Source organism: Kryptolebias marmoratus, linkage group LG24 (assembly GCF_001649575.2).
Source record: "Kryptolebias marmoratus isolate JLee-2015 linkage group LG24, ASM164957v2, whole genome shotgun sequence".
Lineage (NCBI taxonomy): Eukaryota > Metazoa > Chordata > Actinopteri > Cyprinodontiformes > Rivulidae > Kryptolebias > Kryptolebias marmoratus.
This window is the reverse complement of record NC_051453.1, coordinates 3,833,510-3,860,306: the sequence shown is the minus strand read 5'-3', so window position 1 is coordinate 3,860,306 and position 26,797 is coordinate 3,833,510. Positions and strand designations below refer to the sequence as shown.

General features: G+C 37.2%; 1 protein-coding gene across 4 annotated transcripts in view; it reads left to right on the top strand.

Moving 5' to 3' along the window:
* Nucleotides 1-26,797, top strand: part of kank4 (KN motif and ankyrin repeat domains 4) — a 69,725-nt gene that overhangs the window by 9,871 nt on the left and 33,057 nt on the right. Inside the window, exon 1 of one of the 4 annotated variants that reach the window (XM_025006868.2) lies at nucleotides 22,017-22,038. The exons of the other annotated variants lie outside the window; for them this stretch is intronic. The gene's annotated coding sequence lies outside the window, so the exon portion shown is untranslated. Of the gene's footprint in view, nucleotides 1-22,016; nucleotides 22,039-26,797 lie in introns of those variants that run through there. 4 annotated transcript variants of the gene reach the window in all.

The following is a 26,797-nucleotide window of genomic DNA, read 5'->3' as shown; positions in this document are numbered from 1 at the left end:
CTTGAACTGAGAGGCCAAGGCGTTGAAGGATTTGCAGGTGAAAAGGATTGTGTAGGTGGATTTGACAGGCAGCCAGTGGAGTTTTATGACAGTGGGAGTGATACTATGTTGGTATGGCTGAGATTGTAAGAGTCTACAAGCTGAGTTATGGCTTTGTTGGAAACCACAAACAGGACACTAATTCAGTAATCCAGCTTGTTGAAATGAAGGCATGGGCCTAAATCTCAGATACAGAGTCGGTTTGAGATAGGCAGAGTCTTGTGATGTTCTTCAGGTGGACGTGAACCTGGAATAAAAGTGTGGAGTCCTGAAAAACACAAACATCAAGTAATGATGAGATAGAGCTGCCAATTCGTAAGACTCCAATTTTCTGAAGTTTTGGGGGCCACAACCAGGAGTTCAGTTTTGTTATCACTGAGCTTGAGTAAGTTTATTGACACCTAAGTCTTGATTTCATTCAAACAGTTGACAAGTGATTGTGGGGGAGCTGAGTGGAAGGTTTGGTACTGAGATACAGTTGTGTATCGTCAGCATAGAAATGGTAGCAGAGACTTAGAAACACTTAATTTCAAGCATAGCCTTCACCCTCACAGCATCTCAGTTCCACTCCATCATCTACCTGCAGACTCTGATTATGTTTTCCTCAAATGGAAGTTCATTACAGTCCCTGCCTGCCTTAATGCATGCTTATAGGAGGTGATGAGGCCAGCACTAAGCCCAGAGTTATTGGCACCCCGCACACAACAACAATACACTGCCCACAAATCTCCATGTGAGTTTGCTGAATGAATCACACAAAAACATAAACTAGTGATTGTGGTTTCGAGTTAGCAAAGAGAAAAAAGGCATAAGCTCTTGGTGACAGCATGGATGACAATAAGAGACTGTGGTTAAACCACAACTATTTGAGCCCATATAGTCATTTTGACTGTTGGACTGTAGAGTTAGACATGGACATCTATCTTCAATGTCTAAGAGTAAAGAGCTATATTAAAATACTTTTTCAATTTCATAAGAAGACTTACTTTTTGAAATGTATGTTTTACTTTGCAACATGTACTTAACTTGTATTATTGCTGCTACTTGGATGAAAGAAAGAAACAAAGAACAAGAAAAACAAGAAATATTTCTCAGGTGATGACGTTTCTCTATGAGCAGCTTCATTTTCACAATCTCCTATTCCTTCTCAGACAATACATATGGCGGGATTTATTTAAAGGTTATTTATGATTGTGTTAGCTGCTGCCATTTCATTTTCCTTACCTCTGCAGGTGTCTTGGCTTATTAGTTGTATATATTTTTCAGTCTTCTTTATTTTGTCCTTTGCTTTGCTGCATGAGGTGTTGAACGTTGAACCATTATTCTGAATACAGCTGCATCACACGTTGTCTTAACTCCTCTGTCTCTCCTTACGGCCTTTCTTTTCTCTCCCATAAAGACACACATGAGACACAGATGCTCACCTTTGTTGTTTTTGAGGTAAAAATTGCTCTCTCAGAGGCCAAAGCACACACATTTTTTGAATTGATAGAACCCTAGAAGAAAGACTCAACTGAATCTACAAACAAAAGGCAGAAAAAAGGCCTCAGATGACAGAGTGCAGGAAGATGTGAGATGGAAGATTTGTGTGTGTGTATTTCTGAGTGTGCACTTGTAGTTATTTAGTTATTCCTGCAGGTTTCAAGCAAACTAGTGAAATGTGCTGCCCTAATGGGTTGCATGAAGCTCAGGAATGTAGAGCAACAGATGCCAGCATTGCTGCTGTGCAGAACTGTAAGTGTGTTTGAGTGTGAGAGAGTGAAAACACACAGATGTTTTTAGGCTACTGTCAGCTTGCAGTGGAGTGTGCGTGTGTGTGTGTGTGTTTGTCCGCAGACAGTCATTGGTGATCAGAGTGTTTCTTGTGTGAGATGCTTTGATCCTGACCTGGATTTAATGAACCTTGACCTCTGACTGCTGTTCCACCTGTGAGTAAATGTCTACATGTGCGTGTGTTTGTGAGTGTTTGAGCATTGCAGCTTCTCACAACCGGAAGCTGCTGAAACACTTGTTACCCACCAGGGACCACATGGACATGTCTATGTTTAGCCAATGTTCTACTTTTTAAATATGCATTTGTGGTTAGAGTTTTCTTTCTCCAACAAGCTCCCAAAGCGTTTTGACTAAATTTCAAAATCAATAGTAAATCAATACAACGTTTAGCATTTGCACTGATGAAATGTGTTAATTGCAAACAGGTGTCTGTGTAGAATAAAATAAAATTCTGTGGAAAGAAAACTTGTTTACTTTCAGGGATAATGGCTTAAAACTAGATGCACTGGCAACTGGTAGGATCTAAATGGGTGCAGAGGGAATTTTTAAAGCTTCACACTTTTACCCAGTCACAGTAAGATCAGGCGTAAAAATGCTGCAGACTTGGCAGGATGAGTAATTGTCACAGGCAGGAAGCAGACAGAAGGCAGGTATAAAAAGGAACTGTTTAAAGTAAAACAAAAAGAAAAATGCAATTAACACAAGATGTGTTGAAAGCAGCCTTCACAATCAAGACTCAGACAATAAACGCATCATTAAAAGACTGACAATGTTACTATTCTAGAGATTTTGATGTTTTTTTATTGTTATTCACAGCCTGCAGTTGCTTCAAAAACACTGAATCCTTCTGACTTAGGAATCAGCTGCAGTCTGAAGTTGACTCAGCGACAAAAGAGAAAAAATGGAAGGCACAGGTGTCACTGTGATACAATCAGGATAGATTGCAGCACTTGATCTCCCACACCCACAATGGATGACTCTAATCAGTAAGAGTGTATAATCAAGGGGTCTCTTGTGACTGTCAATCAGGGCCAAGTATTCTGTGTGTTTTAAATTAGCCTCTCTGCATAAAAAAAAATGGATTCCAAAAAATCCCTGTGGAATAAAAAGTAAAAATCTTACTAAAATTAAGGAGAAAAAGTTAAGAATCAACTGAAAATAGTTTTTTTTTGAATGCCATATTTGTTGAGTTACATTTTCTACAAAATATATGTTGCTTAATATTTATTTTGTTGATATTTTGTGCACAAAGATGTCACATTTTTCTCCCTCCTGTGGGTCGAGGTTGTGTCTTGAGCACAGCCCGGTCTAATAAATAAATCAGAGAAAAGGACGCCTCCACCCCCACTCGGAGTATTTTTAATTTTATCTGTATAAAATAAAACAGAAAGACATGTACACAGCTTTCTGGATTGGATTTCTATTTTGATTTGAAGTAATAATTCTACAAAAAAACTCAAGATCAACAAAGTTAAATGGGGAACAAAAACAAACAAACTGTGAAATAATTCTAGAAAATATAAACTTGATGAAGTGGTGTGTGTATATTGCAAATATATTCACCCCTTAGCTTTAAAGCCCCAACCATTACGTTCAGAAGCCACATAATTAGTTATATAAGATCCACCGGTGGGCGATCTAAGTATCTATAGACGCTGAAAATAGGCCTAGCATGTTGGAGAAAATGTCCCCTCTGTCTTTAGTTTTCTGTGTTTGGTTCATGTCCGGTCTGTCTGCTCTAACTGATCATTTATCTTCTAATTTTAGTCTCACAAATGAATTTTTAAACAGAAAATCCCCACTGTTGGACACAGCGGGTTTTGGTGCACGCTATTCCTGCCTTCCTGCTGCGCCCCACCTGCCCATATGGACCTACCGCACGTAATGAATGCAAAAGAATCAGATCACATTTTCCTTAATTATCACTCACAATAGTGATCTTTGGTGCTTAAGTGTGAATCGTTGGAGCTTCAGCTTTCGGCTGCTCAGACAATTGAGTGCCGGTGTAAAAATAACCAAGGAGCAGCAGTTCAAACAGCTTTCTGAAGAACCCTCTGCTGAGATGGAGATGAGCTGCAGCTGTGGTTATGTCAGCACCGTTACATGGCTTTAAATGGTTACAGCGCAGCCAGACGTATCCATACCACAGAGTCATCCCAAGTGTAGGTCAAGTCAGAGCAGGAAGCATCTACAGCAACAGCTTCACTCGTTAAAGTCAGGCAGAGCAACTGTGTCAGCGCTTCTACTTAAATACAAACTGAACAGCATGTCAAAATATTCTCCACAGTAATTTTAGAGATAGATAAAACTGTATATTATGTCAACTGACTGCTGGTAAAAAAAATGGTTCTTAAAGCTACTCATTGATTGGCTGCAGTTAGTTTTCCACAGACTGTTAGCGTTGAAGCAAATAATGACACAATGGAATATTTCATGTTTATTTTAAAAAACAAAACAAAACAATAGCATTTAAAGAGGATACACTTTATACAACGACACACTGACCACTGTAAAACAGTACAATAAATAAATAATAAAACACTCCATAGAAAGTTATTATATGAGTCTGGATTCAGTTGCTATCAAAGGCAGAGCAATAATGTTTTTTCTCATGTCTGATCTATTCTGAGCGTTAAACCGATTGTGCAAAATTTGCTTTTAAAACTCAGCTATTAACCGTTTGAATCAACTCTGTTTGTTAGCAAAATATCTCATGAATCACTGGATTAGTTTTAATGAAACTTTCAGATACCTTTTGAGCCAACCCATTTCAAGCTGGCCGCCACAGCTAACTGACTTTAGCCAAATCAAAAATGGCTAAACTCAGTGAATTTTAAAGATATTGAGTTAAAATTTGATGTGGTAGTAGCTGACAGTCATTCACAGAATACTGCATGTGATTGGGCGTGAAGGTATTTTCAAAGTTTGACCAAAACAGCTACAACATAAAGGGATCTTAGTCTAAGATTCTGTCGATATGCATTCCTTGAATGAATGCTAGATTTTTACTAATTTTGTTCAAAGTTTTATCAATTTTACTTCCTATCACAAAGAAATCGTTCTAATTATTTTTGCTGTTTATAAAGAAAAAAAATGTAAACGGGGAAAAATGTAAGAAAACATTTACACATCCCTCTGTTCATCTTACTTTGGCTTCCTTTAGCCACAGAAGTTGCTGACAGGGTGCCATTATCTCCCTATTCTCCCCGGTAACAAAATTCTACAGACAGCTCTCCATGTCAGCCAATCAGATAACAGTTAGCCCCTGATTTCAAATCAGCACTTTGTGACTTTCATCCTGCTGCTAGAAAGCATTTTGCTTGGAAGATTGGAACCTGCAGAGTGTTTACTGCAGCCCTTTCAACATAATCAAACGTGGGAAAAAATGTCATTTTTAAAATTGAAGAAACAGTTTTTAGGAGGGAAAATGGCAGAAAATGACGGCAGGAAAGATGGACACTGATAAAAAGCAAGGATTCTGTTGAAGGAGGGGGTGATGAGTGGAGGTAAAATCCTTCTTTCAGCTCATGTCTGTCATGTCAGCTATGAGAAGGCCAAATGAAGAGATGTTTTAGAGAGCATGTCTTTCTGTATGTGTGCCTCCAATCAGATATCTCTACCAGTCAGCAATGGGTTTCCAAAAACTCGGAGTGATCTTTTTTTTCATGCAAGTCATCAGATGCAGAGAGATAAAAGGGAGAAAGAGGGAACAGTGAGGATAGAAGATGGAGACTGATGAGAAGTGATGGCTGAAAGAGAAGTGAGAACGCAGGATCAGCAGGTATTTTTGGTATCTTAATTGAGGATTTAGGAAGCACCAGCACACGAACTCAACTTTATCTATTTCATGGCACTGCAGTTTTTTTCCAGGTGACATTATTGAAACTCGCCTGAGTCCAGACCGAGCATCAGAGTGAATTAGCTTCCTCTTCACTCTGATCACTGTGGCACAGTTTCAAAGGACAAGATGGCTTTCCAGTTCGAATCGTCCAGCTTCATCTATCAGAGTGAAATATTCTCACCATTAGCTGTGAGAAACGGTTCAGCATCTTAAGAGACTCCCAAATGTGTAACTGAGTACAGTTTGTGTGCAGCTTGTTTTATAGTACTGAGAAATATACAGTATCTGATCAACAGAGCAGAAACATGTAAAACAAGCAGTAAAACAATCTACTATTTCTTTTATTGTTTATGAGCCTTTAAGATACAGCATTGTGCCTACATTGTTACAAATTAAAGTTAAATTACTGTGTTCCTGCAGAGCAACATGATGTTAAACGGCATTCAGAAATCTTTAATATGTTGATATGACTCCCAGTCAGTAGTATTTTAATGTGACATGATGCAGAAGTTCCACTTTGTTGTCAGTCCACAAAAATAACTCTTGTATTTGCCATCCTTGTCTTTTCTTTTTGTTGTGTTCACAGTTTGTACCCAACATGTAGACTTTATGTGCATGCTCCACGCCTTGTTTCCTGCTTTTGGTGTATTTTCATGGCAGCCTTCCAGCGCCACATTCATGATTTCTTTAACTCCAGTGTGTGACGAACCAAAGTATGACACATTATTTTACATTTTATAGAAAAAATACAAATAAAAATTGCTTTTCCCATCATGAGGCGTCAGTACAGTTTGTCCCTGCTGTGTGGTCATGCCGTTTCTCAGCGGTAGCTAAAGTCAACACATGCTCTGCCAACCTGCAGTGTGGCAAAATATACGAGCCAATAGTAACCCACTGTCACTTTGTTTTTCTGTGTCACGATGGGAGCATTGTGCATTGTCTGCTTCTGACTAAGCCTCTTCAAATCGCCCAGTCCAACGCGGCAGTTTGGCCACGACCCAAAGTCCCAGATTTATCCCAGACCATTTCAGTTGGACCGGTTTATAATGGAGAGAAATAACCAGCCTGCACAACAAACCCAATTTGTCACCAGGATGAAGCAGATGGGCAGTATATCTGTTCGTTGCAGGCATGATGTGTCTTTATCTGAGCGTTGTACTCTCTTACATGCTTATCTGACCAGGCCTTGTCGTTGGCTGTTTGTTGTGAAAAGATGTAGACTATCTAAAGGGTCCCTCTCTGTTATCTGGCAGTGGATTCATGGTGAGCTTATGTTGTCTGTGTAAAGCATCAGTTTATTTACAGTGCACGTGTATGTTTTAATTTGGCTCCTTTATCAACGTTAAACATGATTCTTAACCTCCGTCCGTCTAACATGCATACACAAAAACACACACATAAAAAAATGACAAGAGAGCGGTCTGCTGAAATATAAACATGGCTTTCTGTCTCTTCCTGACTCTTGGGTTATTTTTATCTTGAATGCTGGTAAGCTTGTGAGCCTTGCTTTTTGTGTATCTTTGTCCCATAGTGACTTCTCTTCTCCTTTCACATCCCAACACCCCCGCTTTCCATTTACTTCTATTCATTAGAGCAGTGTGAGTGAATCTGCGGGAGGAGAGGAAAGACCCCAGAGAGTTTTCTTTTTTTTCCCCCATACAAATGTGCAGACACATGCAACTTTCCTAAATGTGTGTAAGTTTGAGTACTAGACTTTGTCAGGTGTTTGTTTTGGTGTTGAGAGAGTTCACATCCTCCAAATTTTCATGAATTTCTTAAAAAAAGAAAGTTTAATGTTTTAGAGCTGCTTAAATTTGACTCATCTTATGTTATCTTTGATAATATTTTTGTTTGTGTGTTTCTGTTTGTCTGTCGTGTTAACAAAATATCCCATGAACCACTGGACAGATTTTAATGAAACTCTTTGAAAATAATCATTGAATGATTTACAACAAATTAGCTTTTGAAGTTAACCCAATTCAAGATGAGTGCCAAAATTAGGCAACTTTAGCAGAAAACAAAAACTGCTGAAACAGTTTTATGGATATTTAGCTAAAACTTAGTGTGGTAGTAGTGGAGAGTGATACACAACTCATACTATATATTGCTACATCTGAGATATTTAAAAAAAACATATCTCAAGAACCATTTGACAGCTTTTAGTGAAACTCTAAGAAAGTAATTTCTGATTGTTATCACATCTCAAGAGATCAATATTGCATTAGATTGTACATAATGTTATTTACAAGGTTTGACAAAAACAGCTATAACTCTAATTCTTCTCATTATGAAGTGATCTTAATTTAAAACTGTCCTGAAATGCAGCAGGCAATATGCATTCCTTCAAGAAATGCTAGGCTTTTCATTTATTTGGCGTGTTTGTCTGTGCATGACTCAAAAATAACCAGAACAGTTATTCAGCCAGTTACCATGAAACCATCATGGCGCATGTTATTTTTATGAGAAGCATGTTTGTATCTGTGTGTGGGTGGAGACGCAGTTGAATAGATAATACAGGGTGTGAGTAATGGCTGCACATTTTGCAGGTTTTTGACAGCACTGTACAAACCCACTTTTTTTTTTTTTACATTGGCTTTTAATTTGAGTTCAGTTTGGGTTCCATCAGAACTTTTATGTTGTGGCGTTTCCTTGTTTTAGTTTGTTTTTAGCTTATTTTATTGTACTTGGTGGTTTTTATGTCTGATTTTTAAAAACTTATGGAATTTATTTTTCCCCTGTTTGTTTTGAACCAGTTTGCACAGCACATTGGTCAACCTTATTCCTAAATGTGCCATATAAATAAAATTGACACTGACACAGAGTATTTTGGGATCTGCAGCTAAGAAACATTCCCAATGCTGATCAACCTGCTTTGTTTGCCATGGGTATCATCAACAAAGAAAATAATCTGCTTAACATAATACAACAGCCAAAAAATAAAACCACCAAAAATGGTATTTTAAAAATATATTTTACTCTGCTGTTAATCTCTTGAATGACTAATTGATTAAATAAGTGTTGTTTTTGCAGTGCTAGAGCTGCACATCCATCTTTTGATGTTAATGGAAAAAGCTAATCACTGCAGCATCAACAATTGGCCGACATCTCTCAGCTACTTTAAAGTGTATTGTTGTGCCTAATTTGCCTCCCCAACATGAAAACCAGCAGAATCTTGGAATTGAATTGTTGGCAGACTGGATGCAGTGCTGCTGAGTCGGGTCCTGATGTCTTTGAAGCCCAGTTGACTTTTGACATACAGCTTTCTGTGGTGTTCAACATGGTGGTGAATGGGAAGGGGATAAGCTGACAGGCAGAAAGCGCCCTTCCTTTTGATGGGATTAGCACAGTAACAGACAGGGTCTAGTGCTTTAGATTGATTAAAGTGTAATCCCGATGGATAATCATGCCTCCTGATGTGACATGTGTGGCCATCACCCTCATGCAACACCACCTATTTCTGCCATGCACACATAATCACAAACAACATCTCCAGCCATGAGTGCTCTCTGAGCTGCCCCTGCTTGAAATCTGCTTCATGACATTTTTTGTTCATTATAATCATTTTCTTTTCCTCAGAGAGATGGAAGTCTTATTTTACTCCATTCCATATTTGTTTTACACATGTAGTACACAATAAGAGATTGTTTCAGTCAGAGGGTTTTCACTGTTCAAAGCTTTTCCTTTTGTTCAGTCAGTAACTGAAGTCTGAACAGTGGAAGCAGGTGAAAGTGAGGCATGATGGGGAAAGATGCTGCTGTTGTGTACCTGGTTTGTAATTTAGTGATAAACAGAGTCTCCTGTTGGTCTTTGAAGTTGTTTCATGATGGATCAGATAGTTTTATTACGGGCTCATCTGTGAAGTCTTCTACAGCAGCAATTTAGAAAAGAGCAGGCCCTCGTAAAGCAGTACTTGAGAGATGAATGGATGAAGTGTTTACCTCCCGCTGTTAAAGGAGCCAGTATCAACCTGTTGGACTGTTACAGACATTTTATTAATCCCACCATCGCCTGCAGCTGTCAGTTCAGGACAATAACTGGTCACTCAGAACTTTGTTTCGGTCCTAAAACAGAAAGTAAATAGATTCTCCTCCCTTGTGGTTTTGCACAATATGATTTAAGCATTTATTTTTTGTGTAGGCTATCTTCAGGTACAAGGGTTTCCTCTCACAGACCCCAAAAAATGTTTTAGGTTAACTGACAACTCTAAATTGACACTAGGTGTGAGTTAAAGTGTGAATAGTTGTCTGTCCTGTTTGTGACCCTGTGATGGACTTGAGACTTGTCCAGGGTGTCCCCCACCTCTCTCACAATGGCTGCTGGAGATGGGCACCAGCTCCTCCTCCTTAAACAAAAAAGTGTGTAAAAAATGGCTGGCTGGGTGGATGGAGGGATTTCTGATTTGTCTTTTTTTTAATTAGACATTTTCTGTTACTGACAAAGAAACCCAAATCACTTAGGCTCTGAGTGTTTGGGTTAATTTACTTTTCTTGCTCCCTGTCAGACACTTCTGTTCTTTTTTGGTTTTGTGCCAGTCACAGGACAGAGATGTCATCAGCTTGCACACTTGCTTGCTGGGAATTTTCTGCACAATTACCTGCTATTCACCCATAAGCCCAATCAGGCATGATACTGACTTTGTGCTAGAGAGCTGAAGGGGTAAAGTCAGACAGATTCAGACTTTTGTTTTTCTTTCATACAGCTCTTCTTGCTAATATATTTATAAAAAAATCTATTTGAAACATTAATAACACTACCAATTAAATAATACAATGCCATTGATACACATATTGCATTACTTAAAAGGTGAGAGTGGAGGGGGGGGGTGGTATTGAAAATGTCTAAAACCTTTTTCACAAAACATTTAATAGACTTGCTTTATTGTGCAAATGGTAGAACATGACAGCAAGCTATTAAGAATGCTCAGATGTGTGTACTGCAAGTCCAGGTTTTGCTTATGAATAATTTACTTTTCTACATTACTTTTGTGGTACTACATTATTTATATTTTGACAATAATTTGAAGCTATCTAGCTGGATACAGATTTCATATTTATTTCCCACATAGATTATATATATATGCATTTATTGAAAGGTCAAGCAGAGTTTACGTTGTCAGAAGTTGACTTGGTGAATTCGGTAAATTCATAATGACTGTAATCATGAATTGACTGTAATGAAAGCTGGGACTTATTTCAACTTTTAAACAACAGTACTGTGGCTTTCAAAACTCACATCAGCAATAACTCAAGATGTTTTACATTTCTGAGAAAACCTATTATTGTAATTTTCAAAATGTGTAACTGATTTTAACCCTTTCTGAGAGATATTAACAGGAAAATGAGCAGAAATCTTTGTCCAGATTTGCTTCTGTTCACAGATTCACTTCAAAGCAGTGGGCATGAAGTGCTCTTATTTCTGAAAAGACTCCGAGGTCGTGTTTAGCTGCAGAAGCTGCAGGACATAATGCAAAATGTATATTGATACAACCCTAGTGTTCTGCTTTTAGCATGTTGAGAATGAGGCTCTGTAACTGTTCATAATAATGACTGCAAATGTATTGTAATATACTGCTTATATTATTTGCTTCAAAGAAAATAGTCTTGAGCAAATGTTGTCAACATTATGTTATCACACTTAGCCCCTCTGAAACACAGCCGCAGTGCATGTGTGATAATGGCTTTAATTTATTTAGAAATTTGGAGCTAGTCACACAAAACTAGCTTAATGATGTAATATGCAGCAGAAAAAAGCAGAAAACAAGATTTGCGTTAGGAATATAAACACAGAGCATTATATTGATGTTTTTACAAGAGTGCACAGCCTCGCTCCCTCCGTGCCTCACATTTCTGCCCTTATGGTTTTAATCTTGGCCACACACTTGTCTGAATGTGCGTCTCGTCTTAGATTTCCCTTTTATTTTTATCATTTTGATTTGGACTAAGGTTCTGCTGCTTTAATGTGACAGCCCTTTCTTCTTCTGAAGCATGGCATGCCAATCTAAGATGAAATTTCTGGATAAATTTATTCAATCTAGCCAAGTTTCAAATACAAAGTAACAATAAATTACAGTTTTGTTGCAAAGAGGATTTTAACAAGATTCTGTGTCACAAAATATTAGGAGTGGTTTTGAATGATATCTATAGTCACAAAATTGAAACAATTTCAGGGTTTCATACTTGCATGAGTGATACATGATAACACTGTGCATGAAAGTATGGAACAGAGGGCAACAGAGGGTCATTACAGAGATATTATTGTAATGAGAAAGAAAGCTGTAAGCTTTACAGAGTCTTTGTAGGATACCCTGGAGAAAGGAAACAACCCCAGCAGAGGAAGAGGGAACTTATTTTAGGAGCATTTAGTACAATTTATTTATTTGTCATGTTCCACGGGGAAATAAAATGTTATGGTAAGTTTTGTGGTTGGATTTTGGATTAAAAAAGAAGCTTCTAACAAAAATAAACTGGCTCTTTTATTTACCTTCAGGATGCAGTTTATCCTGTAGTCTGTAGAAGAAAGACCAAACATTTCCAAAGCAGGCTGTGGGAAAGTCAAATAAAAGAGAACGGCAGAATAAACTGGCACATACAAAATGTAAACCAGAGCAGAAAATTTGCAAACAACCACAAAACTGACTATTTATGTCATCAATTTGTAAAAATGCTGTGAAATTCTGCAGACTTAATATCCATGTTTGTTAATTTTTCAAAGCTGAGATCTAGATGTAGATCTCTCTTTTTGCAAAAATGATTTCATAGTAGTGGAGCTTTAATGGTCACATCTATTTCTGAGAGACAAAGCAGAAGAAGAAAAGAAGTCAATATTGACAGATGAATAAAGAGACATGACATGAGATGATGCCTTTTGTTATGTGCAAGAATGACAGGGTTGATTCAGATCCTGCTGTTTGGTAATCAGAAAAAGCCCTGAGAGGTCATGGTTTGCATATAAACATATGGAGACACTTAGGCCTGCTGGTGACATTATGCACCCATATGTTGCATAATTAAGCTAAAACTGTCTCTTTCATGCTCATTTAAATTGGTTCTCTTTTATTTCCTGCCTCCCTTACATTTAGCATTTGGTGCATAATTGCTTTTCAGTTCTTTTCTGACCTTTTCTTGCTGAATTTCTCCCTGATTTATGGACTTGGAGTTCATGTTGTTGTTGGTTATTCGGTTGCTCCCTTCTGTCAGGGGTCACCGCAGCGAGTGAACTCGCACAGAATATTTTGCAAGTGTTTTACATCGGAAGCCCTTCGTGACACAAACTGGGCTCAAACCTACAACCTCAGACTACGGCTATCATCACAGAGCCACCACAGACCCAGGGAAGCAGACTCCATATTAGACCATATTTACATCAAGTTTTATCTGATCTCCCAGTTTTTCAGTGGTTTAAAAGGCACTTATTTTGATGCAACTCACCACAATGAAGGATTTTGATCTTAATTTTGTTCTGCATCAATTGTCACAAATCACATTAACAGGAACAGAGAGATCTCTCACATAAGCATCATGAGAAAGAGTGTAATTTGAAAGAAACTACCCTCAGGGCAAATTTCTAATAAACACACAGCTTTGGTCTTTTTTTTTTTAAGCTAATCCGTTAGAGTCTGCTCTACATCTGATATAATGGAACCTGCTGACTTGTTTTGATTGATTTGGGGAAATTATGCCACTTTGTGATGGAACAATGTTCTATCCAATGTGTGTATTCTTCTCACTCAATATGAGCCGGAGAGGACTCACACGTTTGGGTTTTAACAGCATAACAGGATGCAGGCAGGATGGATAGATCAATGTGTCACAATGTTGGACATTTCATTGTCTGTTTGTCTCATAGAACAACCTGAATGGCCATAAAAACATCCTGTTCCTCTGCATTATCTATCCTTATCATCCTATTTGCATTTCACTCACATGTTAAAAGGGTCAGCTTGTTTTGGATTGGTTTCACCTTCTGGGACAAACTGTTCTAAGTTGAATTTCTTCCCGGAGTTATAAAACATTCATTTTTATTTATTTTTTTGTTTTTTACAGACACCACCTACACTCTGTGACTTTCCGACCACATTTAGAGCAATTTTGCTTCATATATTTAAAGCTGCTGCCATTAGTATCTCTGCAAACAAGTGTTGAAGCCAGATATGGTATGGAAATGAAGAAAATGTTTGAGGTGTTAGTAGGTATTTTAAGCTTTGCAGAGAGCCAGGCAAAATTCCTCACCCTGCTTTCACACAAGCTAAAATAAGATAATTGCCCCAGGGTTCAACCTGATACATTATGTGGCTTGTAATGTGTTGAAATGAAATGATGGCTCCATGGAAAGAACTCTGGTGGTGCTGTGGTGAACACAAGATCAGGCTCAGGTGTAAACAAAGATGATGCTCACTTCAAGAAGATGACCCATAAAAATCCACGTTATTATAAAAAAATATATAGTTGACGGATATGAACAAATGACTTTCTCCAAAGAAACCTTGGCTCCATTTCTACATTAAAAATGTTTTAATTTTCTAAATATTGCTAGTGTAGTTTGGTGAGGTATGTTTTGTATTTTGTCAACCTAAGTCTCTCAAAATATTTGGTTAGAAAAATGTCAATTTTGAGCAGCTCTACACTGAGTTTTGTTTCCTGAATGATTGAAATTCTGTCACAGAAGTAGTTGTGTTGTCAACACCCCATGGGGTGAGACTTGTCACTCTGGCAACCAAGCAGGCAGGTCCCACTGACAAACAAGAGTGACAATGATTTCTTCACTCTTATTAGTCAGTAGGAGAAGTTGATTGCTGTTTAATATTGCCAGAACATTAGTTCTTTCAGCAAAAGTGTGATGTTATTTTGTGCTATTTCTTTTTGTGTTTCTGCATGAAATATCACAGTTGGTGGTTGTTGTGGACCCAGAGATGCAGGCAAGCACACAGTGGCAGATAGGCAGGTAATATCAAGTTGTATTTAATATTTAAGGTAACAAAAAAACAACCAAACAAACAAACAAAAAAAAACCCTCATCAAACTCAAAATCCAGGCTAGAACAGAAACTGTGGAGCATTAAACTGCAACTAAACCGGAGAAAAGCCAGGGTATTCTCTCCTGGAAAGATGATTACTGAATGGGAACAGGTGAGAGGAAGGCTCATGATCAACAGGTGTACTGAATGGGTCATCAGGTGAGCTGAGAAAGGAAGTAACAGAAAAACAAAACAGGTACCAAAAATATCAGAGGAAAAAAATCTAATAAAACAAAAGGCAATGTGTGAGGAATGAACAGAAACTTAAAACATAATGAACGAACTGTAAAAACAATGAACTAAGGTAAATCCTGACTGCTAGGCAAGAAAACAGATTTAAAATTAAAAACTGAAACACAAGAAACTAAGAAGAACTACTATTCAAACACAAACTCTCAGAATCTATGAACCCTCAATCTTTCTTTACTTAACAAAATGACTTGAGAGATGCTTGAAATGTTAACAAAAACCAAAAAATAAAAAATACATTTACTAAAAATGATGCAGGATTAACGCTGTGTTGTGATTAATCCTTCCTATAAATGTGCTGTATGCCTCAAGGTTGGCTTCCGTTTAATAATTTATGTCTTTGAAACTTGAAAGATAATTGTGCAAAATAATTGGAAAGATTCGCTGAAGGCTCTTAGGATAAGAAAGGCCAATAAACTTCATCATTTAGCCTCATGGTTTGAAATTCAGTCACCTTTAACTATCCGGTTTCTAATAACTTACTTTTTTTTAAAACAAATGTGATTGTTCTGAAAAGGCAAAGCTTTTGCTGTTCTAACATAAATGGGTTGACAGCCAAGCTGCGTGTGTCCAGTAGTTCACTGCTGAAGGGAGGTGAGAGAAGAAGAGCACGAGGTTGTTCTGTTCTTTTCAGTCACAGCAGTGACAGTAAAAACAAAGATGAAGCAAGAAGCAGGGACAGCTTAGATGAACCAAGGCCAAGCATGAACTTCAAATCAAAAAGCTAAGCTGAAAAAAAAGGCTTTACTCCATCTAAGCCACGGAATGGCTTTATTTTATTTACTGAAAAGACAAAAAAGATTGTTTGTGTGAGTGAATTTAGCTAGGATGCTTTTACAGGACAATCCCACTGTGGTTCCCAGAATCCCTTGCTCTTTTTTAAATTTCTCATTTCTACCTTTACTGGATAATATGATCATGAGCTAACAGAAGAAACCCCAGAATACACAGCTCCGTAAAAGAAGCTTCCTTTTACTTTCTTTAACAAATAAAAATCCCTTTAGTCAGAAAATTCTGGGTAATACTTTAGCATCTAAAATGGGTTTAATTAGCAAACATCAAAGAGCCGTAGTTGTACTATAAATCACAAAGACACAATATTTATATGAACAGTAGAATTTCTTATTTATTATAAATGTCACTTTTCTCATGCTCTTATTTATTTTCTTATATTATCAGACTCATATAATTACATTAAAGTCATGAACATATAATAGAATAGATACAAACTGAATCATCTTTATTGTCTTGTATGAAATGTGGGGAACCTTCCTAGTTCTCTCAAAAATAGAACAACACAAGTGAAATAACTAAATAATTCAGTGATTACTAAATAGCCACACATAAGGTAATTAAAAACAAACATACAAACAGTAAAAAGGAAATGCTTGACTTCACATAGCTGCATTTCAAGTATAGCTCAAATTTCCTATGGCAAAGGGATAAAACCTGTTTTTTAAGTCTATTCGTCCTACTTCTCTGCTGTATCTCTTATACTCTTCGTACAGATAAAGGTATTTTTTCTTATTTGAATACTTGAAGTTTAATAAAAGACAAAATATTACAGTGCAATTGCCAGTCAAATAAAAAAAAGCTTAAACACAATCAAATCTGCTCTCAGCCAGCGCAGAGGGACGCCCAGAAGCAGCCAGGTTTCCACAGACCATCATCGGATGATCTTTTTCCAATTTTACTGCTGCCTGTTGCTGTCTCTTCTTGGAAAGCAATAAGAGCTAATTAGTTTTCTTCTTAACTGCCAGGGCTCTGTAATTTAAATATAAAAAATTGCCAATTCTTTACACATAAAAATCTTTTTCATTATGCAGTATCATAGCTAGAGCAGGTGCTTTGTATCCCTGTCTGTCACTACCTTACATAACGCATCAATAAAGAATATTATGCATCACTATCCAGCTTTAATTTGTACGATTTTTAATTTGTCATTTATTTATGTATCCTCTGCTGTTGGGATCATGTTTTCCAAACATGTGACCTGCCTCTGAGCCCTGCGTCTGCTTCAGGTCTGTCAACCAGATTTCTGTTTTTTGGGTTCTTTGTCCAACCAACATCTCTGTTCTCTGTAGTTTGGTTTAGCAGCCTTCACAGTGTGTGAATGTGCAGTTAGATGACTGATCTCTCTTTGTCAAGTCTTTAAATATTTATATAAAACATAAAAAACATTGGATTCCTTTATACAAGTGGCAGTCTTAAACCACATCTCCATTTTTCTGGAGTAAGGCTTGATCCAACAAACTAAGACCGACTTCACACGACACCATGACGTGTGTTGAGTTTGAGATTTTCATTTTATTTCAACTCGTATCAACATGATAGATGACCCAAATCAGCTTCCTGTTACGTATGTCCCGACAGTGTTTGAGCTGCACTTCAGCCATGACATTTTTAGAGTTTCGTATATTTTTCAGGTTTGCCAGAGGGTCAGGAAAGAAATTCACAGCTAAAAGATTTTTCAGCTTACTTCATATATACATTTTAGTGGAATTTGAGTGTGTAGGCAATATGTCACAGGCATTAAAATCTGACATAGGCATAATAGTGTGCAAAAACACTGTTCTGTTCTGTCAGTAGCTGCACTGCAGCTACTCAAAGTTTGGCAGTGTGAGTCCACACAGCTGCAACACAGCAGCTCAGTAACGCACACGCAGCAAACACGCTGCTGTGCTGGAGGGAAGTAAACATAACTGGACTTGAACCTAAAGGGAAATCTTTGTGTCTCTGTGAAAATATGTTTTCTTTAAAATGTGTTGTTCTTTCATTATGTCTCAGCCAGTTAGGCACAGCTAAGTGCCAAAGAAGTTATTGCCTGTTTGTCTACAATAAACAGACAAGACGACGTCCAACCTGAGGTACAAACAGCCCTTCATAGAACCACGAAGGAAATAAGAGGCTGATTTCTCGCAGCCTCTGTTGCAAAATACACTTTAAATATCACCAGAATTGCAGAAGCATGGTGGCAATCATGTAGTAAGTGAATGAATCCTAACCTTTTTTTCCAGACTTTTGATTACTCTGCTTTTATGTCTCTGCTGGTATCACTTTTGAGTCTCCTCCCTTCGCCTTGCACTGAACCTACATAAATGAATCTTACAGTCTATTTCAGGAAGCTGGTAATTTTGGAAGCCTTGGAAACAAACAGCAATCCCAGAAGAGCAGTTTTCACTCCGCCTGTCTGCTCCCTCTTGGCTGTTTATCATGGATTTGAGGTAGCTGAGGTTCAAGAGGACAGATTGAAGAGAATCTATTTTATTTCAGTTGGAGGAATAATTTGGAGTGGGGAGGAGTTTCTGATGTGTTTTTTAAGCTTTCACAAACAAGAGTAGGACTTTTATCTTGATACGCTTTCTTGTAATGAGTCAGTTAAGTTATGTTTCTTCTGAGGGACAAATCAACATGTGCACACTTTTTGGTCTACATTATGGACAAATATAAGATGTTGGCTCATCAGTAACCATGTAACAAGTGTATTCTGCAAATTATACTTGTAGAGAAAGTTATTTTACTTTTAAAGTTTTCACAAAAGTGTAACCATGCCCTAAAACCAATCAATGCAGTATTTCATAGATTACACAGTGGATTTTATAATATAATTTTATAATGCACAAAATGCAAACAGGGAAAAAACACACCTTAAACTGTTTAACAAATATGTTTGTTTACATCAAAGTGACATCGGTCATAAAGCACAGAGGCAACAGTCTTCATCCAGATTAGGCTAATGACTAGCCAAGAAAAGGCCCATTTTATAGATTTTTAGGCTTATAAAACAAATTTTTTCTCAAAAATGACTCACTAGAGTGAAAGAATGCTGCGTTAGCTGATATTAAACCTCTACACTTTTGCATGGCACCATTTGTTTACTTTGTTGCTGGTTTTCCAACCAAACGTCAGTGTTTCTATGTGAATGTTTTCAGTCGTCTTAATTTCTTGTGTTTTGCAAAGATCCCTGTCATGACTAACAACCTGTAGTACTGATGATATTTACTTGTTATAATGCTACAGCCAGCAGTGGGAGTCATGTTGAATGTTGCATCATGACATATAAAACAGTGAAACATTTGGATCTGTTTAAAATTTCCATCAGAGAGTTTAAGTGCTTCAGTATTTATATGTGCAACAGTCACGTGACACTTGGAGTACATCCATTATCAGATGAAATGATGCCCATTCTCTGAGAATATACGTGTGTGTGTGGATGTGTGTGTGTAGAATTGATTGTGTATGAAAGAGAGAACAAAAGTGACCTTGGGAACCCTTTCTTTTCCTCCGTCTTATTTCTCCTTGTGGAGTTGGAGGAGGCAAGGAGAGGAGTGGGAGATGGATCTCATTTGATATCCTTCCTGTACTCAGGGAATACTCCCCCCTTCCCTCCCGGTCCAGTTATCTGTGTGTCTTTCTTTTTGGCTTTAAGCTGGATAAAAGCTGCTCTTGGTATTAATGGCTTAGTTCCTTATTTCCAGTAGCATGGCATTCACACATGATGTGCTCCGGATTAATGGATGGATTTTAGTTTACAGACTGAACTTTATTAAAACACACTAACCAAATACAAGAGTTTGTGTTCCAAGAACTACAGGTTTAAGTAACTTTTTGGTGTAAGGATGCACCGATTATTATTTCTTTTTTCATTTGCTCCTGCTGTTACAGCCCGCTGATAAACTACCAGAAAAGGAAGGCATCCTTGATACAATAAAAATAAACACACTGTTGTGTAGCTGCACCTTATTGCTGTGAGTCTTTGTAGCATCTAATGAACCAGAAATACCTAAACAATAATTAAGGTATTAAGTGAGCGCTGTGACTGGTTAACGAGAAGGTTTGTTAGAGAGATAAAAAAGACCACATATTAGCCAGTGGGCTTAAAAGAACCAAAGAATAAAAGAGTAGTCTTGATGAAAAATAAAAAAATATATATATATAAAAATGAAAAGCACAGAAAGAGCCTGTCAGAGACAACACAAGAGAATTGGACTGGCAGTGCTGGAAGGCTCAGAGATGGCAAACTACGGGTCAGAGAGGATACCTCTTGTTTTGTTTGTCTCCTAAATTAAATTCTTATTTCAAAGCTGAATTTTGTAACGACCACTTGTGCCACTGCTGTGACAAATTTAAAGACTGCAGATTGTTATGTAATAAAGCTGAAATCTAGTTTAGAGACCAAATTCAATGCTTCCATCAAATGAAAGAGGTGTTAAGTTGCAGTCCAGAGAAAATGAAACTGAGTAAAGCTAAATGTTATTATGCAATACAGAGAAAATTTCTTGTAAATGATGCTTTTATTTATCCGTATTTAATTTGTATATGCTTCCACTTCTACATGTCAGTTAGAAGCACAATGTAAACTGTCATCATTATGCAGATTTCTTTCATCCTCTGATGAGTTAGATCCTCTGAACTCTCTTACACGTTGTATAAATGATGTTAATGAATGGATGTCATGCAACGTCTTACACTAAACAAGGACAAAACAGAAATACTCCAAGTCATTTTGTGCAAAGACTTAGAAGCAGAAGGTCACAGCTCTCCTTGGTTCTGTCTCTCTGAAGCTAAAAGTGATATCAGTTAAAGAGTTTGCATCAAAATCTGACTTTGAAGAATGATTACAACAAGTAGACTGGAGTATTGTTATGGCCTCTACAGGCTTCACAAATTGTCCCGTAAAAAAAATCCTACAGCTGATCCAAACTGCAGCTGCTGTTAGGATCCTGATGTATTCTTGTCAAATAACCAATTCTTTCAGCTCCAGAGTGTAGCTGCTTGTATTCTCACAGACACGAGGGAATTTCATGTTTTAGATCCCAACACTGGCTTCATATTTAAAATCAATTTTAAAATCCTTTTATTTGTATTTAAAGAATTAAATGGCCTTAAACACTAAATTTAGAACATGTTAAGTAGTTACACACCTGTCAGACCACTCAGGTCTGCAGACTGAGGTGACTTAGTTCTTCCTTTGTACATTTTCCAAATCAAGAGAAGCTGCCTTTTTTATTTCCTATGAAATGGAAACACTGCCTTTAGATGGAAGAGAAGCCCTCACTGTAGATGTATTTAAAGCTGAAAAACTTTCCTTTGTGCAAAAGCATCTGATTAAGTTTTATTTCTAGTGTTTTTCTGTGTGAACAGGTCTATATGGATATGTTTATAAAACATTTATTCCTTTATGTTTAAAGCACACTGAGCTGCTTTGTGCATGATTTAATTTTTTTATAAATAAACTTTGATTTTATGTGATTTTCTCCAAGTTGTTATACTGAACACAACTTAATGCACTGCTACTCTCAAATAGGAGAAATGCTAAAAGCAACAAAGATTGAAGCAGAGCAGGACTTCTGATTAAAGTACAGATAAAGGAACAAGGGAAGTGGATTACCAAGGGAAACTAAGGTTTGTGTTTTTTTCCTATATCCTATATCACTTTGTTTTTATTTATTTATTTTTACAATAAGAGGCTTGTATTTCAAATGAATGAATACACTCTAACACACATTGTCATATTTTTTTAAACCTCTTGTTTCAATCTCTCCACTGTTTGAAAGTCAGAATGTTATCTAAAGTAAAACATATATAATTACTTCTAGGTATAAAATATCATTCTGAATGTAATATTATTTGCATTCTTGTAATGTGTAAACCTTCCCGAACTGTTTAAAAGTTGTTTTCTTTCTTTTGGTGTCATATCAATGAAGCTAAAGTCATACCTCTTCTTCTCATTTATCATCAAGTGTTTCTTTAAATTTCAACCACATGAAAGCTGGTATTGTTATAAAATATGCAAAAAATGTTTAGTCTTCTTAGTGTAACCCAGGGTAAAACAAATCCCGCCTTTGCTGCTCCATTGGTTAGAGTGACAGTCAGTCACTCAGTGCATTCAGCCAATTAACGCACCTGAGGTAGTTATTTAGGCTTGCTCCAGCTTTCCCAGTCAGGTGTGAGGGGGAGAGCTGGAGACAAAGGAGCTACAGGTTGGTGTTTCCAAACAATCAGTTCATCTCTTTGTTTGTTATGCATTTTTTTAACTTCCAATATAAAAATCACGTAGATCTGAACATCCAGTGAGCTTGGAGCCATGAAGCTGTCATGCACTGAACTATAAATAGGAATTGGTGAGTAGTGAACACAATGTTGTTTGTTTGGTTAGCATGTTGATGGTGGTAGCCAATGTTAATTGTTGCTCATCAATTGTCATATGACCTAACTTCTTAAATTCAATATGTGTTTAAGATAATGAGATAAATGTTATTTTTATTTTGTCTGAAAGATTAGATTTAGGATATAATTGCATTTATTTCTGTATGCAACTGGAAAAGTCTAGTTAACTAGCAGGCTGGTAACTTATTGGTCCTGTTTATTTTAATACAGGCCAGGTGAACCTTTTTTAGGGTTAAAGGATGGCGAGTTTCTGAGAACTGGCTGGGGCCAGGAGAACCTGAGATTCACTCCATACTGGTCTGGTAGGAGGCTGATGGTCTGTAGCATTTCCCCCTCCATCTTAGCATTCAGACACACAATCCATTATTCATCTCTTCATCTGTAAACGACTTGCGCTTGGACATTGTCATCTCAAATATCTGGACAATTTAACTAAGGACTTTTTGAATGTGTGTCGGTCAGACACTGTGCTGACCAGTGGGGAAATTTAAGACGGTTGTGCACAAATGTATGGAAGATCTACTACAGTACTGTGTATATTTGTTTTGTATTTATTATTTTGGTTTCTATGTATGTTGTCTTGTGGTGTTCATCCTAATTTTCTCTTTAAAATACATGGTATTGAAACCAGTTATTCTTTTGTATTGTCTATTGATTACTGACAACAGCTCCAGTAGACGAATTTAGTCTTCTGATATATTCCATCTAGTCCTTTAGTATATTAAATAGTGTTACATTAGCAACACTAAAATGTTTGAATTTTAACCTGAAACACATCACATAGTCACAGACCTCTGACCTCTTTCTTCGCCCATGCTCTGTAAGGACAGAATACAAACGTGATGGATTGTCTTACAGTCGCAGCTGAGTGAAAATCAATTTTCCTGCGTGTGTTACACATCCCATATCTGTAACACAGACTGAGATTTTTTTATTCCACTCACGGTACAGCAGAAATGGCCTGGTGATTAATAAGAGAGGGAGTTGGTTAATGAGGTAAGAAAAAAAGATGGTTCTGAGTGGAACAGAGCTGTGAAAGACTTTTTTTTTCCAGCTTATTAGGAAAGACGAGACAAGGACATAGAAGTAAAACTTAAATGTCTCACCCATGAAGTTCGGGTTTTTATCTCGGGTATTAAATTATAAAATGAGCTTTTCTCTTAAATCTGTTGGCAGTTTCAAAAAATCCTATTCTTACAAATTTCTCTCAGTGGACCGGCACAATTAAATGAGTTCATTACAGAAGAAAATCTCGGAAAATGTTTAATTGATGTTTAAAAATAAAGCATGTAGCAAAACAATCCACTTACAATAAACAATATCTGAACTAGATTTAGAAAAGTAATTAGTAACAGAGAATGAGCTGGATGTCTCTTTTGAGTCACAGTGGATATGTGCCAAAATCCACAAATAAGTGGCAACCCAGAAAAACATGCATCACATGGTGGGGAGAATCTGCTATTTGGTAATGATTATACTGTAGTTATTTTTATTTCAGTATGCATAGTTATTTCTGAGCATCCATCTATAAAATGGATTAATGTGGATTTCAGGTCAATAGAATTTATCCATGTATCGTGCAAAGGCACTTTTTCTGCAATATGTGTTTCTCTTTCATTGGGCTGTTTTAATGAAACAAGTTTTGCACATGAAGAGATTTAAGCTGGTTACAGTCTACTGTAATGTTGGGACTTAATCAAGATAATAAACGTCTGACATCAGAATTTATTTTATTTTAGCCAATGTGAGACATCACAATGTTGTTGCCCTTGTCTGATGGCAAAATATCTCATCCCACTGTGCAAATTTAAATAAAACAACTTAACTTTTGGAGCCAACCCATTTCAAGATGGCTGCTGCAGCCTAGTGACCTCAGAGAACACAAAAATGGCTGGGACTCAGTCCATTTTAGAGATATTGAGCTAAGGTTTGGTGTGGTAATGGGTAAGACTGATCCCCAACACATATTCTGAGTACTAATATATTCCTAATATGTATTTCATCAAAATCTGCAAGATCAGTCTACTAAACTTTGGTTAATTGAAACGACAGACGTGATCAAAAAGGAAAAAAGGAGTGGAAGGACACTGCACACCTCTAACAGAAATAAAAAAAGAAAGTGTCCTTTGAAATTCTCTGGGAAAAATCCAATACTCGCATCGAAGTTAAAGATTTTTCTCAGCTGGCTGCAAGTAAAGGCAGTCAGCTCTGTCGATTACAGGCATGTCCAATAATCGACATTGCTGCATTTTCACTTTGTCGTTTCTGCCTCTCTCTAATCAGGGTTGGATTTCATTTCCTCTCTAGGCTATTGTTTGTTTCTTGCCTCTGTTTAGTTTCTTTGTCAGGAGATTGCTCAATTCCTAACCACTTTCTCCTTACAACTTCTCTCCTAACAACATGCTTGCTTGAATAAAAAGTTGCTGTTTCATGTGGCTAGAGGCCACAGATACAAAGATTTGTGAACCTTCCAGGGATGTGCACCATTGCTTGCTCCATCAACCAGCAAATTAGCTAACAAGACTGAAAGTGTACTTGCAGAATGTTTTCTGCTTTTTTTTCATCTGCATCTTTCTGAGTGTTTTGTGAACAAAACTGGTTTAGTTTTAGCCTTGTTCATAAAAATGCAGCTTATGAAAACAGCTTACATTAATGTTCTCCAGTAAAATCAATGCTGCAGCCTAGACCACTGAATATTTTTACAATATTTTGAAGCCAACGCTCATTGTATGGGTTTTAGACTCTTATTGTGAAGGATCAAAATAAGATCTGTGAGTTCTGCTGCTTCAGCTAAAATATTGCCCTTTTTTTTTTTTTTGTAGTTGTCTTCTGAGTGGCTCTAATATCAGCATTGGACTTAAAAAACTGAAAACTTTGGAAAACCCTGTGGATGTTTGTCTGTGTTGAGTTCTGCCCACAGAACTCGACTGTATTTACCATTCTTCCCAGTTTGGTTCAGCATATAATGGAAAAAAGAATGAAATTCAGGTGAAAGGGTTTAACCTTGACCTGCTGTGTTTCAGCCGTGGGCAGCTGTTCTTCTACAATGCCATTAAACAAGCTTCTTCCCTTTGGTTGTTCCTCTTCTACAAAATTGGTTTGACATTTAGGCTTTTTTTAAGATAGGGAACCACAGAGAGTGTCAGAAAAGATAAGACAGTGGGTGTGATGTGCAAAGAGGTATGCAAGCCTTTTGTACCCCTGAATTATACTGCAGGAAACTCAGCAAGCTTACTAACCGCCGCGTTCATCTACATTCCTGCTTTCTGTAGTTGAAAAAATTTCCTAAGAATGAATCAAAACAGCGAGTAGGAGTAAAATGTCTGAGTCAACATCTTTCTTGTTTGCATATAACTGGAACTCGACCAGGAACAAATTCCCACACAAGACGGTTTATTTATCCCAAAAAACGATTTTCATTGTTATCTATAATTATACAAATCCCTGAAGTCTTTGTCAACATGTGGCTCCAGTCTTTAAAGATTCAAACTTTTTTTTTTTTTCCTTTCTCTTTTAGATTGTAGAGATTTATGAACTTTTTCTTGTGTGTGGCTTTCCATTTTTAACCCGAGGGAAAACATTGCAATCACTCAAAGTGCTCTTTAGGGTAAATGAAGCTGGCTCTGTTTTGTGTGAATAATACTCAGGGAAGACTTTTGCAGGATTTTAGATGATTATTTGTTGTTTGTCTATATGCTGTTTAAGCCTCGTATCTTGGAATCATTTTGATAGTATTTAGAACAATTTGCTGTCATGTCATATATATTATTCTTAAAGTAAAAGAAACAATCAATTCATAAAACACTTTAGCATCAACATGCATCTGACCTACAATGCATTTCCTCCCCCTCCCATTTTTACTTGTGTAAGGTGAGATCCCTGGGAATTGTTCAGACAAGGTTGTGACCCCATGTGGCTTCCTGTCAGAATCAACAAACTGCATTCGCTTCCTGGAGAATCCTGTTCTTCTTCACACTGATGCATAGTCTGCTAAGATTTACCTGGTTTCTACTTTTACTTTCCAGTGACCTTGATTATTATCAGCCACCGGCAAACGTGAAGGTGGACTGATAATATTCTTTCCAGATTCTGTGTGTGTTTGCATTGATAGCAAAACATCTCATAAATCACTGAATGAATTTTTATGAAACTTTCAGAACATCTACAATTAACTTTTAGAGTGAGTCCGATTCAAGATGCTAATCAGCCTTATCCTACACAAAAATGACTGTACCTCAGTGAGTTTTACAGATATTGAGCTAAAATTTGATGTGCTTGCAGCAGAGAATAATTCACAACACATTCTGAGTGCTAACAGAACATGTGAGATCCCTTGAGATTATGTATAGTGTTATTTTCAATGTTTAACCAAAACGGCTACAGTTCTGTCATTTCTCAGCGTTAGATGAGAAACATGAAAGGCAGTGGGTGATATGGATTCCTTCAAGGAATGCCAGACCTTTAGTGTTGTTTTGGGGCTTATTGACTAGAAAAGTTACAAAATGATAAGACTTCATCAATTTGCATACAATATTAGTAATTATGATAATAAGCGCCAAAAATAGCAAGTGTAGTTTGCAGCTGTTTCATGCAGCTCAGTTCAGTTTTCCCGTGCTTCGCGTTGTGAAATATGCTGAAGCTGTTGTTGTACACGTCTGACTGTGGCAGCGACACATCAACACTCTTCTTCTTTTTCAAATCAAGGCTCTCTCT